The following is a 16,990-nucleotide window of genomic DNA, read 5'->3' on the forward strand; positions in this document are numbered from 1 at the left end:
TGCACACAATATGTTGACCTTCTGTAAAATCACAAACCATGGCCTCAAAATAATAGATTTAAGCAGTCTTGAATGTAAAATGAAGCCTCACAGTGAACAGAATGAAAAAGTAGGCACCTCAGTAGCTGACGGTAAAGACGATAAAGGTTCAGCTCTCCCCTCTAATCGTGTCGGTCTTGGCTATAGTTAGAGGACCTCCCAACACTATCCGCGGTCAACAGGCGTCACGTCATCGCCTCAAAATACCGCCGAGTGTTGGGGGAAACAAAACTACATTTCCCACACGCCCATTCGCGCGTTGCCATTGGCGGCGGCACAGGTGACCGCGGACGTTCAGAGTTGTGACAACATCTCGACGGTCTGAAACGACAACAAATTAACCTCCGAAGTACAGGCGGGTGTGCGTAGCGTAGCAGTGTGTGGAAATACAGAGATACTTAAAACTTTTAGAGGTGTTTTTTTCCCTTCAGTACGACTTTTTTTTCTCCTCTGAGAGTGCCTGACATGTTTTGGTATTAACAGAGTGCATGAGAGAAGTGGGCACGCACTTTTCCTCAACCTGACTCCTCACTTCGTTCTGTCTGACCTTCACAGCGGGTAAGTGATATTTCACCACTGCCACTGAAATGTTGCTTCTTGCTAAAACACCACCAGCTCAAAATTTTAAGGGCATATTTCTTGCCTTACGTACAATGTTTTGAGTTTTTTTTTTTACTGAGTGAATAATGTCACAGTAGCCAATTTGTCCATGTAAGTAGACTTACTGTTCTTAATTAAATGTTGCGAAAAAACTTTGCAAAATAACCAAATATACATCTATTTATTGTTCACTAGACATGTAGGATAATTGTGCATGCTTACAATCCTTAGACTTTTACATACAAATTGATCAAGAGTCACAATTCAAAGAGCTTCATTTCTAAAGATTTTTATTTACAACCCATTTGAATTATGTTATAAATCTGAGTAGAGCAATTGCACACAGACCAAGGCATAAGCAATTAAATATAACTAAAGAGCAAAATACTCAAAGCATTGTCAGTGCATGCTATAAGATGCACTTATTGCAACTTTTTATCATTTAGATTAATAGTAATCTGAATTTTCCAAAAAAACTTAATTGTCTTTTTGGTGGGAACCCATAGGTTAAACTTTAATGCACAACTTTCTCCCTTTCATTGTCATCCGGGAGTCTCTGCTGAGCGCTGCCTCTCTTGCCATTTATAAGCAGTAGCCAGGCCAGTATCAGTAACAACACCTCAGCCTCGGGGTATGCTGCTATGTATAAGCTGTGACTTTAGAAACTGTACTGACTGTAATACTCTGCTGCTTATTCAAGTACTTTGGCTGAAAGTGGTGCCAACTCTAAAATAATGAATGCGCTGCTGACCATTTATGTCCTCTTTGTCCCCTCTCTGCAGTGGGCTTTATTTACATACCATGTTTATTATTAGTGTGCGGGTAGAGTGGAGGGTGGTGTTGGTTATGTCTGATATCACAGTGATGCAATGACATCTGTTGCATTTGGCTGTAATTTTAGAAGGAACTATGTGTTTTGTTTTACTGTTTGACCAAAAGTTGCAGCATAAACATGTAGTATTTGTGCATTTATCCATCTTCGTATACATTCAGCATGGTCATGATAATTTTTGCCATATCAAATTATACATCATGGTCAGTGTATGTTTAAAGATTTGTACTTATATGAGAGTGAATGAAAACAGTGTTTTAAGGACAGACCAGACTGCTTTTGTCTTCGTAACTTTACCTTCAGTGAAGGTCTAACTTTATCCCCTCTGAGGCCTGTAGACTACTCTACATGTCTCCTTACCACCCAACATTACACCAATAATGTGTTTGACATTGGACCCTGGTCCCTGGCCCTTGACCTCTGTGCCTGGTCTCTGTAATAATCTGTACCATCATCTGTATTCTCCAGAGGACACAATAAGGTTCAAAGGTCAGAACAGAAAAGTTTCAACTGCTCTGATCGCTTTTAACGGGTGAGTGCAGTTTTTTTTCTCTAGCTTATGCTTAAGGACATGACCACTTTCATTCTTAGTGGATTTCAAAGAAATGTCCTCTTGACGTTTGTGATCATGTTGTGAAACACTATGATGACAGCTTATGAAGTCATTTAGCAGAAATAGAAAATCAAGAGTTAAACTATCCTACTAAACTAGGCATATTCACTTCCAGTAAAATTAACTTTGCAGGGAAGCTGCACAGAATCACTGAGGTCAGTTGACCACATGGATAGTTTTTGTATTTTGGTAACACTGGTATTTTTCTATATTGGTTTGATACACAATACTGACAGAAATGTGACACGGAAGCACACGAGAACTACCTTCTCTTTGTCGCTCAACTGTTGATCCCCGTTATAGAGTCGGGCGCAGTAGCGTACACAGATGGGCATGTACATGCATGGGAGAGTGTTCAGCTGCACGCTGGAAAGATTCAGATTCATTTGTAAGGCTGGGCACATACATATACAATATATTCACACATTTACATATGTAACAGTGGATGGGTTGTTGTGCGTTTGGGTCATACTGTGTGTGTTTTTCTCATTACTTTGATATAGAATTGTAGCATGTGAGTTCAGTGTACAGAGTACAGTTATGTCATCACACTGTTAAACCTGAATTACCATTTTGCCACTATCTCTCACTCTTTTTTTCTTCTGCCTCTCCCTCGTTCCTGTGAATCCATTCATGTAAGAATTTCTGTTGTTTAACATGATCTGATCTGCTGTGCTGCAGCAGATCAGCAGTTTAGCTGTAATTCCCCGATGGACAAACAGTGTAAAGGTGACACTCTTTCTAAATTACCTAAAATCTAGTTCTTCACTGCAATTTCATGTTCCTTATCAGTCAACATGTACATTACATTAAGGACGATATATCTGCAATAAGCCAACATCAGCTGACGTATCAGCCTGGCTGATTTATTGGTCTAATTACTCTAACACTAATACAGTGATACCACATCAATAAACCATTTTAATTGAATTTGTTTCCTTGTAATTTTATCGTGTGTGGTGCTTGTTGTGTTTATATAATTTTACGAAGAATGCCTCTGAATTAAAACCTAACCCTAACCCTTTCTCTACATACAGTATATTTGCTGCTAACTGCAAACCATAGCGTCAGAGAGTGATGAGCTAAAATTTAGACATGATAATGGGTTGTGTAAGAAGAAAATATATGCAAGCTGTCCTTGTACCGGCACTTTACTCACTCCATCTCTGATTTCTGAATCAAGTTTTTTTTTACAGTGCAGAAGCGATTGAAAATGGGACAGAGGCACTTAGAGGAGTCAGTGGGGTTATGGAGTGCACGCAGTATGAAAGGTCAGAGGTCAGTAAACACACTGATCTGTGAGTTCACTGTCAGCAAGGTGACAGGTCACCAGCTAGTATGTGGAGCAGCAGTGGTGCCTGACAGACTGATTGCACTCTCTCCAATAGCACAGCTGCAACCTGCTCAGATGGTGAGCAAAGGAAAACAGAGTCAAGTTTCAAGCTCTAAAACATCCCAGAAGAGGTGGCCTAATTCCGTACTTTAACTATACTGTAACCTTCCTTTGCCTAGCTTGTGTTTATGGATGGATGTATGTTTGTGTATGAATGTGTGACACATACAAACTAATCACCTCATCAAAGTGCACAAATTAGTGCAAGCACATGTGCTATGTGTATGGAAAAGTGTGTGTGTGGTCATATCTTCAGCCTCATTGGACTCATGTCAATTGTAAATGTTGGTGATGGCGTTAATTTTCTTCAGGTAAACAGAAGCACACACACACACACACACACACACACACACACACACACACACACACACACACACACACACCACACTCACACACACATGAATGTACTCTAGTGTGAAAGAACATCAGGTGTGTGTAAACACAGCTTCATCCGTCTGCCATATGGACAGATCTCCCCTGACCTAGCCAGCTTTGTGACTGGACAAATAAAATGTGTTGGAACTGTCTCAATGATAACTTGGATTTCCCAGGTTCAAAACAAAACAAAATAAAACAGAAAGGCCAAACAAAGTTTGTCACCAAAGTTGGACTTTTCTTAAAAACCACTCAAGTGACAGCCTGGCATGTGATATATGACAACATGACCCATGATCTGTCAGAGGTGAGTGTGGGTGGGATGTTTTAGGGCATGTGCTGAATGTGTGACTCCACTTCCTCTTCTTAGCTCCATTCCACTGTCTCATATCCTCTTTTGACTGATAAACAGTAGTGACAGTCTTACGCCGCCTCTGTTTTTTGTAAGAATGCACCTCAGCTGCATCTGTGAAGCACATTCTGCTCTGCTGTGTACATTTGGAAAATTAGCTTATTAGTATGGTAGTGGCTGTAGTTTGTGATTTTGGCTCTCTGCAACTTAAGCTTTTTCAGTGGATGTCAGAGTTATACTTTTATCTCCTTACAAAGATTTTTGGCACCTCCTATTTATAAACACCACCTCAAATATTGAGGTCATGACTGTAAAACAAATGTTAACTATAACAAATGGATAAATCTCTGTTTACGTAGGTCTAATGTGATTAAGGAAAATTAGATTTCAAGGCTAAGATGTTTTGTTCTGCTTATATTTAACCCCCTTTTCAAGATCTTTCTGTTTTACCGGTCAGCACTGCCCTTGAAAGCCAACTTAAACTGATCATATTTTCTTATTTACGAGAAAGTGTTTCTCATATGAACTGTGCACCCTGCTCCCTCAATATTATGCTCTCTAGTCTCCGTAAACAGGTTTTGCACAATGTCCTTCCTAGTATTCTTTCTATTGTTGGTGGCTTTTAGACTAACTGCAATAGAAATTCAAACAAAGTCTTTTCTCTCTCAGTTTCTCCAAAATTTTTGGTCCATTCCAGTCTGGTTTTAGGGCTTTGCATGCAACAGAAACAGATCTTATGAGGAAGTTAAATTACCTACTGATGACTCATTGCATGACTGTGCGATTATACTCATCTTGAACTTCATGTCTGCCTTTGTTTAGGTAGACCATGACTTACTGATTGTCCTCAGCATATAGCTGGTATCCATGCCACGACCCTTCTACTGTTTTTTTTAACCTTCTATCATATAAACTGTACCTTTTTAGTTAATATAGACACTTTTTAGCCATGCAGGGGTCTAGGGATGGCAATGTATTTTGGTCCACCGTCTCACCATCAACTGGACTGATTGAGACAGCATCTTGTATTGACATTCATGGTCCCCAGAGGATGAATACTCCTGAGGTTGGTGATTTTTCCTCTAGCATCACCATGAGGTTTGCTGTTAGGAGTAAAATGTCTTGACAGCTATGGATGGATTGCCAAGAGATTAGGTACAGACATTCATGCACCTTTCGGGGTGAATTATAATCACTTTGGTGATCCCCTTTTGATCTTGTGCCATCATCAGGTCAAAATTGTATTATGTCCAATAATTTGATTTATGACTAAATACCTGCATAACTAATGACACTCCCATCAGCCTCATCTGCAGTTTGCCTTTGCTAACATGCTCAACTAACATGCATTAGCATCTAGCTCAAAGCACTGCTGCATCTATGTAAAGCCTCACAGAGCAGCTAGCTTGGCTGTCGACTCATAGTCTTGCATATCCCCCCTGACCTAGGGGCTCCTTTGGGGTCACACAAGACTCTACTTCAGGTTCTTATTACCTAATGTTTGTTTATAAGATCCTGAAATGATTGGCCCCTTTATATATCTCCGATGTCTTACAACCCAAATGTGTTCTTCAGATCACTTCAGGTAATTTGACCTAAGGCAGCATGCTGTTCCTCTGGTGAAGGGTAATACAGATCATAATCTTGCTGTCTGCCTTCACTATTGACACTTTTGAATCTAGCCTCTAGACCCATCTCTATCTTTTAGATAGTCTTTACTGAAAATACCATAATAAGCCCAGGTATTAGCCTAGGTTAACAAGTTGTTTTGATGAATTAATAAAATCACTATTTTATATTATTTTGTTCCAATTATTTGTTGTTATTTATTCTAGATAACACTTGTGTGGAAATTAACAGAATAAAAGAGAAGGATGAAGAGGAAATCTAACCTTTTAAAATCAGTTTGAATATTTTCACAGGTTTAGTAATTGTGAAAACCACAGCAAATGACCCCACTAACCCTCTTCTACCACTTGGCCTTTTCCCGTTTTCAATTGTTTCTGTACTCCCTGGTGTACATCATCTTCACTCATTTTCCCTACAGTTATTTCTCTGTCTGGAAGTCAAGCTTTACCTTCTTAAGACCAAGATCAAAATATTGACTGCGCCACAAGGGGAATAAACACTGCAGTGCAGAAGACGAGAGAGCATGCAGCCATCTTACTGTGGTTAAAGTTTGGAAACAAAATACAACACATGCCCCCAGTGATGCGAGAGGTCAGGAAATGGTCAGGCCAATCAGAGGCCACCCTGCAGTCTGCACAACATGATGCAGTTTGGAACAAGTTCCCAAACACCACTGTTAACAACACCGATGACATCAATTGATTCACTTAGTCTGTGTAGGGTTTAATTTTTGAAACAACAGAAGCAACTGTACCCAAAACTGCCAGATGGTTCTGGATTACCAGAACCACCTGGGATGCCATAATCACATGCATTGCCTCCTACAAATTAAGACCAGTAACATGAACTAGGGATGTCCCGATCCGATATTTGGATCGGATCGGCCGCCGATATTAGCAGAAAATGCATATCAATATCGGATCGGCCTGCACGGGAAAATCCCGATCCGGACTCCCGATCCAGTTTGTTTTCAAAACTCCGTGTTTTCCAGCGCACCGATGTAGGTAATCCATTCCAGTTTTTTTCAGCTTTTCCCCCCAAATCCGGTCCGCGTTTTTCAGCACACCTAGCGACCTGTCCAGCATCCCACTATTTATTTTCTACTCAGCTTTTTTGTGTGTTTTGCTTTTTTTATACAGTTTACAATATTGTTTGCACTGATGGCTTTTTAAGCCTTGGTTTACACTCTTGTTGTTCAAGAGCAGAGCACTGATGCCAATTCAGTTTGTGTGGTTAATTGACTATTTATTATTTTGTCTATTTTGTGTTTATTTAACCATGTTAAGAATAAACAGGTCAGCTTCTCATTACCAACCATTGTGGATTATTCAAACTAACCTAATTAAGTTGGCTAGTTGTTCTTAAGAGTAAAACCCTTTTCAACATGAGTATAACAACAAAATAAGTAAATATCTTTAATCTTTAATACATGCTTGGATCGGCCGGTATCGGTATCGGCCTATGCTAAAAGCTACAATATCGGTATCGGATCGGAAGTGCAAAAAGCTGGATCGGGACATCCCTAACATGAACAATTCTAAAGAAGCAGCTTACAGTGTAAGAAGAGCAGTAAAGGAGGCAAAAGGGGACTGTATTGTATTGTAACTACAATTCCAGGAGGGCAATCCCAGACAGAAGCATGTGGCAAGGTCCAAGAACTATTACAGATTACACCCCTACCCTCATCCTGAACACTGGAGCACCCCTGTGTTTTGAGCCCCTTGCTGTACTCCCTGTACACACACAACTGTGTAGCCACTTCAACATCATTTTTGACGATACAGTTGTGGTGGGGCTGATCACAGATGACAATGAAAAGGCCTACCTGAAAGAGGTAGAAGAGCTGACCCACTGGTCTCAGGACAAAAACCTACTCTTGAACATAAGCAAGACAAAGGAGCTGACTTTGGGAAGAAGTGGGGAAGGAACAACGCCCACTTTAATATTAATTGTACCCTGGTGGAGAGGTGGACAGTTTTAAGTGCCTGGAGCTGCTTTTCCATTGCATGGTACAGCTTGACTTTACTTGTCTTTTTTTGGTTTTCATCAGACAAAAGTTGTGGATAGTATCGGGTACTTGGTACTTTTTTGTTATCACCTCCACTGAGGTGTCAAGCAAGCAGAGCTGAAACTGAAAGCTGACATGAAAACACTGCAGGCCACTAATTGATTCTGAGAGAATTGTCACTCGAATCATCACTTGCACAACATCCTGCGGTGGAAAATGAATGAATTTCCATAGTAAATTAACTGTTCAGTGTTTGATGGATATTTATTTGTTCTTTAGAACATAAGCTAACTAACATTTTATTTCTCTCATTCACTGGCTTTGCCTTTTCCAACACTGCTCCCTCTCCTCGCTCGACCATGCCGCATGGTCTCTCTTTCTCGCTCGCTCATGCTCTCAGTCAATATCTCTCTTTTTCGCTCATCTCTTTATAAATTAGTCGGGAAGCCAACAACAAAGTCCAACTTTACTTTTAACATTATCAAACAAAAAGAAATGTCCTGTCCTTGTCCTAAACTAATCCTAAATAAATACTACAGTTTTTGTCTATGAATGAAGCAGTACACAGATACACAGACACACAAAGCAGCTGCACTGTGTTTGTTTGATCAATAAGCAACGGTCATCCCTGAAAACCCATTTAAGGGTTACTATCTGCAGCGGAAAATTAGAGTCCATTACAGTATTGCTCTATTAAGTGGATCCCCCGTTTCCCCCTGCCTGTTCCAGTAGGGAGATGCGGAGATGAACTGTCCCCCCCTCCCCTTCTCTCACAGCTTCTCTGTGCGCGGCACCATCTCAGCAAGCAGGGGCGCGTGCACAACAGAGTGATAGATTGACTTAACGTGCAAATAATAGAAAACCGCTTTGCGGTGTAAAGGATTTTTTTTTGAAGAGCTCGTGCTGCCCCCCATGAGTCATGACAAAATACCGCCCTGGGCGCCTGCCCAATTTGCTCATATCAGGGACTGCTACTGCTATGTAGGGAAACATGGCATTGGTGTCCAAATCACTGAGGGCCTGAGCTGGGCGCTGCATACTGACTTAGTGGTGAGAAAGGCAAGGCATAGACTGTTTCACCTCAGATGCTTGAGGAAAATCCAAGTATTCCCTCAAATACTGAGGAATTTCTACTCCTGCACCATCAAGAACATCCTAACGAGGAACATCATTGCCTGGTATGGAAATAGCCTCAAACAGGACCAAAAAGCCTTGTAAAGATTAGTTTGTTTAGCTGAACATAGGCGGCGCTCCACCCTGCCAGAAGGATATTTACAGCAGGCACTGCAATATTAAGGCTAGAAGAATCATTAAGGATCCTTAATACCTGCTGCAGTCAGGAAGAAGGTACCGGAAACAACAGGCCAGCACTGAGAGGCCCAGGAAGAGCTTCGACCCTCAGGCCACTAGGATCCTAAATGAGGTCACTGCCCAAAACTCCACCATCATCGTACACATATATTATAACTACTCTTATTCTATTTTAACTCTTTTTCGTGCACACATTGAAATATTTGGTAGGATTACATTTCACTATATGATTAGATGTGACAAATCAAAATGATTGATTGATTAAAGAGAGATGATTAGAGTGAGAGGGGACAGGAAAGTTCAGTAAAGGATCAGGTTTTGGTGTGCGACAGGTGTAGTGAAATCAATGTTTGTGTGTGTGTACCTTATCTCCCAACTCATCTCCCAAATGCCTTCCATTCCATTTCACCGTACATGGTGACTCTCACTCATGCAAAAAGAAATGCTGTGAAGCTGGTTTGCAGGTTATTGCACATACTCTCTGTCTCACACAAACACAGCCATGGATCCCCACTTTTGTTTAATCAGTATTAATAACGGATAATTTATATGCTCCAAATAGAATAGGGGTGCTCTGAAAATCTAATGGCTTTGTATATTGTGATCTGGCCATAGCAGCCTGTATAATTCGTCAAGTGAAGATCTTGATTTACTATTGTAAATCATTTGTAAATTATGAAACATGGCTAAATTGGCCAAATCATGGAGGTACAAACATCCATGGAAATAAAATGTATACCCATTTGGGTAATGTCATCTGAGACAGCAGATGATGTATCATTAAACCACACAAGCAGTATCAGTCCCAGCAGTCTCAGTCCCAGATGCAGTAATACTCATGCAAACAACTCAAGGTCACCTCAGGTCATATGATGATGTAACACCTATCATATGAGGAAGTGTTGCTTTATTTATAAGAAGAGAACAAGTCACATACAAATGGATATTGAAAATTCTAATCTATGCCAGACTCACTGTTGCATCCATATTTGCAAGATCTAGTTTAAACTCTCAGAACTTTATTTGACAAACTGTTTTAGATTTTATTGTTTCCAAAGGTACCATTTTTCAGGATAATGTAGTAGATAACCTGAGAGAGGTCAATAGTATGTTCTGTCTCACGCAGACAAAATGTGTTGTATGGATGAAATTTCATAAGCAAAGCACAAGTTTAAAGAGTTAGACTGACAACAGTGTTTGTCCTACTTAACAGAGAGATAGTTTAGGTATAGTATAGCTGTGTTAGACTTAGACAAATCAACAATCGCTCAACACTTTCAATAGAGTGACAATGATGGTCTATATGTGTAGTATTTGTTTGCAGCCTCTTTGCAACCATGGTGACCAAGGGAGTAAACATTGGGAAACTTGGCCATTTGACAAGTAGAGAGGGGCTTGGGTGGTGTGTGTGCTTGTTTCGTGCATGTGGATGTATGTGTGTGTACATGTGTGTGTTGGGGTCCTGCCTCCTCCATAGGCCATTGTCAAAAGAGTACAAGGCTGTCTTGGTCAATGATTTCTCCGCCTACCCATAGGCTTTATGATTGGCCAGACTTGACAGGAACACAGCTTTCCCAACCAATAAGCTGAGGGCCTGGAGGGGTCCTGCCCCTGGACCAAAATAACCCAGTAAATACACTGCGGGCAGTATGAGAACTGGAGCTGGCCCACTGTTGAGAGCTTTGTGTACAAACAAGGGATGCTTGTCAGCCGGGTACTGCTGAACCATGCTGGCCAGTGTTCTCCTCTGTTGTGATAGGCACAACTAGCTGAGTGGCACTTTGATACCAATGTTTGTGTTTCTGCATTCAGGGATACAGGATGGGGGGAGTGTGGATGGAGGGATACAAATAGTTGGGTTACATACTGTACAGGGATGAAAGAAAGATGTTCTGAGACAAAGTGTTAGGGCGGTGCACGTTGTGCCAAAACATAACACACACCATGCACATCTCTGAGGATCTTTGATGAATTTGTTCGTTGTTTGTCTATGTACATGTGTTGCATGTAATAGACGTACCTAGCATGTGGCATTGCTTATTTACAGTACGCGTGTGTTAATGTGTGGATACCCTGAGGCACATGCAGATTGACTTGCTGATTGTTTTTAAAACTCATCAATCAGTAACTGATTGAGTTGAGCTGAGTTTATTTTTGCAAATTTTTTGGTCACTGAAACTTGAATAATTTTTGCACTAGCATAATATGTCATCATCTGTATTACTGACCTACTCATGTTACAATGGTTCCATATATCCTATAGGGGAAATATTTTACTATTGTGCATGAATTCACCACTGGGAGGCTCCTTTTAAGGGTCCTATCAGGAAGTAGTTGTCATCATTGTCTTGTCTCTAGTGAACTGTTGTAGGAGGGATGTGCTTCAGTAAATAGTGTATTCGAGTGTGTCCGTAGTAGTGGAGGAGGAATGATTCGTAATATGACTCCTACTATTAACAAATCTTACAGTGTACCCTTTCAGAGAAATTTTTATTTTAACGGGAACTCACTAGTCGATCATAGGGCTTGTTGTGAAGTAAATACACTATACATTAGGTAATAGCTTGCATACAGCTGTGTGTGTGTGTGTGTGTGTGTGTGTGTGTGTGTGTGTGTGTGTGTGTGTGTGTGTGTGTGTGTGTGTGTGTGTGTGTGGGTATATACACCTGCATTTACACAGGATATGCTTTTGTTTTACTGTATATTATCCATAGCATGTAGGGTTTGTAGTCTGTAACATTTCATCAAGTAAGTAATGTGTTTACAGAAAGGTGTTTAAGGATATTCTACATTATATTTATAGTGCAGCTGAAAAAATGTGTGACACAATGAACTGTAGCAGCGGAAATGTACTCATAGCTTTTTTTTTAACTTGATGAAATTTTGTAGGTGATTATTACACAACAAACACAATGTCGCAACTAATCAGTGATGCCTGAGTGACGTCTATTTTGATCCATTTGCATCTGTCATTAGTTATCTGCTGTGATTCAGTGATCTTGTAGTTTCACCTGTTTACATTTTTCAAAATGTATGTGGTTTCTCTGTATTTCTCACACTCATTAATCCATCTCTTAAAGATGCACTGACCAGGACTTTCAGTAAATGATAACAAAATGTATCACAATTAATGTACCAATTTATCAGGATAAGGTAGCACAAATATGATAAGTCATACTATGACAATAAATAGGCTTTTAGTTTTTGTCATTATGATTGTGCATAGGCTTGTTATCATTAAGTCTTATTGCTCTCTAAGCACACGGGTTTGTGTGTGCATTTGTGTGTGTGTGGCAAGATATCAGTGTGTGGGAGTATAATTGAAGAAGTAAATATGCTGATTCACTGCCTCACAATTTAAAAAAAACACATACACAATGACCTGGCAGACAAAATAAGGAATTACCTCCAGGGTCTGTGTGTCAGTATGCACGCATTTGTGTAAGTGTTATGCATATGCGGTACACTGCTCTAAGAAAGAGGCCGGACTGTAGGAGGAGTTCCTTATTAGAAAAGAGAGAGAGAGATGAGTTTACTGGCAACAGGGCTCTCCTTGTTGTTGCCCCAGACTACGGCTTCCAGGCTAATTTAGGGGAAGAGGAGGAGAGTGGGAGGAAGAGGAGGAGGAATAGGAAGCTGAGCTGGTGGTTAGAGAGAGGGAAGAAAGTGACTAATAGTGATTGTCACCCAGCATACTGTAACGGCCAGTGGAGGGAGGAGTGGCGTCACAACCAGTGAACTGGCATATGTAGGCTCTAGTTCGTCAGGCTCAGCACGCAAACTGTCAGTGCCAGTGAGTGTGTGCATCAACACGTGGAGGAGCAGATTTCACTTGGATACAGTATGTTGTCTTTGGGATAGCTGGAGAGTTGTTGGTAAGAATCAAAGTTCAATCATTTTAATCAGTCTGTATGTCAGTGTTTGTCACTGCTTGGCAGTTGGATACAGTGCTGTCAATTTGAGCTGCAGTCCTGCTGATTTTCTGTTGAATCAAAAATGAAATCAAGGAAATTTGAACAGATTTTGTGTGAAGTGTTTTTAGTGACAGGCAGTTCTTTTAAAGCTCAACAGATGCAGTAGCAGCAGCAGCAGCAGTGTTGGTTAAATTGCTGTTGACAGTAAACTGACACTTATTATATATTGCAGTTTGACCTTTCAAAAATAGAAATAGGATTCAGAGTCATCACTGCATAATTTAGCAATGTAATGATTGGTTATGTGCAGTTAAGTGGAGGCAAAATGTCAGAGTTTTGGTGCTAATGTGCGGCAGTCTGTTGAGGGGACAATGAAGGTTACTACATCAAATACAACAGTTCTCTAATGTATGCTTAAATGCCAAAATGCATTGTGTTAAAGTGAGTTTTTAGAGATCCTTTGTGTCTGGAGTGCTGCTATACTAGTTGATAAGTTACTAGTATTATACCTGCGCTACAACAGGTTGGCTTAATGTATATATCTCATAATCTGAGCGTGAATATTCTGTGTGTGCATATTCTTTATATGAGCTGTGCATGTAGCAGATACATTTACCAGTTTAGTTAGACACAAATAATAGTCTTACCGATTTAAGATTAGACAACATTTACTTCTTTTTAGACATATTAAATTCAATTTTCAAGAATTTCATGCACTCCTTAGTCCTAAGAAATGTGGTGTGAAACAGTTTTTGTTCTTTCCCTGGGCTGCCTGCAGAGGAAGTTGCTTCACCACTGACAAAACTAGGAGTTGTGAAAACTGATGGAAGAAAAAGGGGAAGTGATACATTGTGGTAATTATTGATGATGCTGGTCTATTGTCTTTCCTGTGTCTTATTGTGTTGTACTTTTATAAGGCGTGACTGAAAGTGTGTCGGTGTTTGTGTTGTCCTTTCTTTTGCTAGTTGGACATCACTCTCTTATCTGTGGTTGGTGTAATGTAGCAGAGTTAACTGAGTCAAGCAGGACTGAGATTCACTCTGGGCAAGGGTCTCTCTTGGTCAACTATATATAGACTGTGTTTAGAAGGTGACGGACATTGTGATTCACAGACAATGTTGATGAGTTATGGTGATTCATTCAGATGACCTTCAGGAAGTTGGTTATTGAGCAGAAATGCAAAGCTTGTTGATGGTAATTCATGTCAAAAGCTTATTAAAGACATAAATTATACAAAATAGTTTCTATTCACCTCAAGTTCACTAACAAGCTAAGGACACTGACCCTCTTACAGCACTTTAACTACACCTATGAGAAAACCCTCTTACAGCACTTTAACTACACCCATGAGGAAATGTATAACAGAAAAAGGGCCATGTTTTGAATATGTTACTTTTATGCTCATTGCCAATCTCTAAACCCATCGGCTGTCTGTCTGATGACAATTTAGCCTCTGGAATCCAAACAGATATAGACTTTTGCTCACCACACGGACTGTTTACCTGTATGCAAACAAAGCAACCTAAAACATGATTTGTTAGTACTACTAAGACTACTACTAGAAACAAATCTACTACTAGAAACAAATCTTGTCCCATTGCCAACATATTCTGCATTCATAACTTCTTTAAACCAGTTATTGTAAAAACCCTCCACAGACATGCTTTCTTTCATTTGATAAACAGAGCTAGAAGCCACATGAGTGTAAACGTTTTCATGGCAAGAACCAGCTGCCAATCAGCTGCAATGATTTAAGAATCTATCATATATCAAGAACATATCAGTTGAGAATATGCTCTCTTCACACCCCTCAGTGAGTGCAGATACTCAGGTCTCACCATGGTCTGCTGCTTTCCCTGCTTCCGCTGTGGAAAGTCTTCTCTTTTTTTAAGTTCTTCAGTGTGTGTTGCACACCTGCTGCTTTCCCCTACCAAACACTCCACTGCCTCCTCTGTTGCTCCTCCAATACTACCACAGTCACGTATTGTGTGTTACAGCTATTCACTCCATCCGTCCATTTTTACATTCATTTTACAATTTATAACCAACCATCTTTTCTTTCTTTGTTTTTGTCTGTCTTTCTCTCTTTGTTTCTTCTGTCTCCCACCCACCCCTATATCACCTTCCTTCATCCCTCTCTGCCTCATGATCTCCTCCCCGCAGATTGCCATCCCGCTCTTCAGCGTCCAGACATGTAGTCAGCAGCATAAGCAGAGCCTATTCCTGTTTGTGAACTCTTTTTCTTCTCAAACAGGTAATTGTACATGTGTCGATATGTGTCTGTTTCTGTGCACTCTCATGCTTTGTATGCTACAGTAGAAATCCACTCTTCCAGTGATAGTGTTTCTCCCCTGCTTTAACACAGCATGTAATTCTGACTTACTTAGTACTTAGTACTAGTACTATTTACTGACTGAATGAGAATCTTTATTTTTAAGGTCCTGGAGTGATCGCATCCAGTCTGGTGTACATCCTACATAACCCCTGTAATGCTCTAATTAAATTCCCAGGGTCAGTTGTAATTAGTCCAGATGTGAGGTGGTAGCAGGAAAGTTTTTATAGCTAAATCAGCATTAGTTGGCCCAACAGAATACCAGAACTGAGGGTTTGAAACTGATCTGTCTGTCCGGCCGTCTGCCAGTCTGTCTGTCTGTGTGTCCATGCAGAATGGTTCGGTGTGTTCTTGTTGCTATGGGATACAGCTGTTTGTGTGTGTGAGACCAAAGAGGAAGGGGTAAGGACTCCATACTTGCCATGCCATCCTTGTCACATAATCCTACCAACCTTCCTAGATATATGTGCGTGGTAGTTTATTGATACTGGAGGTCTGTTTACTAACCCAGGCGCTGTGGAACAGTAATTCACATGCAAACTTACCGTTTATGTGCATGCCCCAACCCTAACTCCAATCTACCTACAAACACACACACACACATCCACGCAAATAGAAACAGACACACACACATGCACATAAACAAAACAAAAAGCACACCATGGCTCGGGGGAACAGGGTGTTCCTGAAAAGGAGAACAGAGAGCAGAGGAGGTTATTTTAGTCATTAGAGCAGGCAGACAGATAGCTTAATGCGGAAAGGGTGTGTGTGTGTTTGCGCATGTGTTGGAGGCTGGTGAAGTGCAGTGTGTAGCGTCAAATTTGCAACCTTTGTGTTATTAACAGAAAGTTTGACTAAGCTTTTAATAACCTGAAACTTTTCTAAGTCCAAAGTATCAAAATGATGAAAAAATCAAATGCTAAAAAAACGGCTGCACACTTCTAATATACTCGAGTTTCAGAGCAGAGCGACTTTGGCGTTTGTGTTTGTGCTGTTTTGTCACACATGTGAAAAGATGCATTTGTGTGACCTTGAGGGGATTTCTCTCTACTCTCATTGCCTATGCAGAACTGCTTGATCTTAATATAGAAATACACTTTCTTTTTTGACTTTACACTTGTCCCACAGCCTTTTTTCAAATGGCTGTAAATTGTCTTTGAATTTTATTATGCAGCTGTGGCCGCAAACATTTGATGCACACATGCTTTGTTGTGAGAGGGCACCTCTGTGAATGTGTGTATGCACTCCTCTCACATTTAACTGCACGGTGTTGGCTGTTTAAAAGGCCTTCCTTGGCATTGCACAGTAACTTCTAAAAATACACACCCCACAAATTAACACCATGTCTCTGAGCACAGGTGCCATGGCCCTACACTGCCCTGAGTGTGTGTCTGTACTTGTGTCTATGTATCTTTTTAATTTGTATTTGTTGTACACTTTACTTTATATATAATATAGGAAGGAACTTAAACTGTCATCACAATTATACAGTTGTTTAATGTGCACTGTGTGCTTATCGTTGACATGTATGATGTGACTAATCTGTGGCACAATCCAGAGTTGACCTCTGACCCTGGCTTCCTCCGCTCTGT

General features: G+C 40.5%; 1 protein-coding gene across 6 annotated transcripts in view; it reads left to right on the forward strand.

Annotated features, from left to right (window-relative positions):
• Positions 1-375: 375 nt before the first annotated feature.
• tfeb (transcription factor EB) overlaps positions 376-16,990 on the forward strand; it is a 35,869-nt gene continuing 19,254 nt past the window's right edge. For 2 of the 6 annotated variants that reach the window (XM_062443976.1, XM_062444017.1), the window contains exons 1-2: positions 376-597; positions 15,230-15,320. The gene's annotated coding sequence lies outside the window, so the exon portion shown is untranslated. Of the gene's footprint in view, positions 598-1,939; positions 2,004-12,805; positions 13,028-15,229; positions 15,321-15,365; positions 15,801-16,990 lie in introns of those variants that run through there. The other 4 variants (XM_062444001.1, XM_062443984.1, XM_062443992.1 and 1 more) reach the window with 4 other exon arrangements.

Source organism: Scomber scombrus, chromosome 3, assembly GCF_963691925.1.
Source record: "Scomber scombrus chromosome 3, fScoSco1.1, whole genome shotgun sequence".
NCBI lineage: Eukaryota > Metazoa > Chordata > Actinopteri > Scombriformes > Scombridae > Scomber > Scomber scombrus.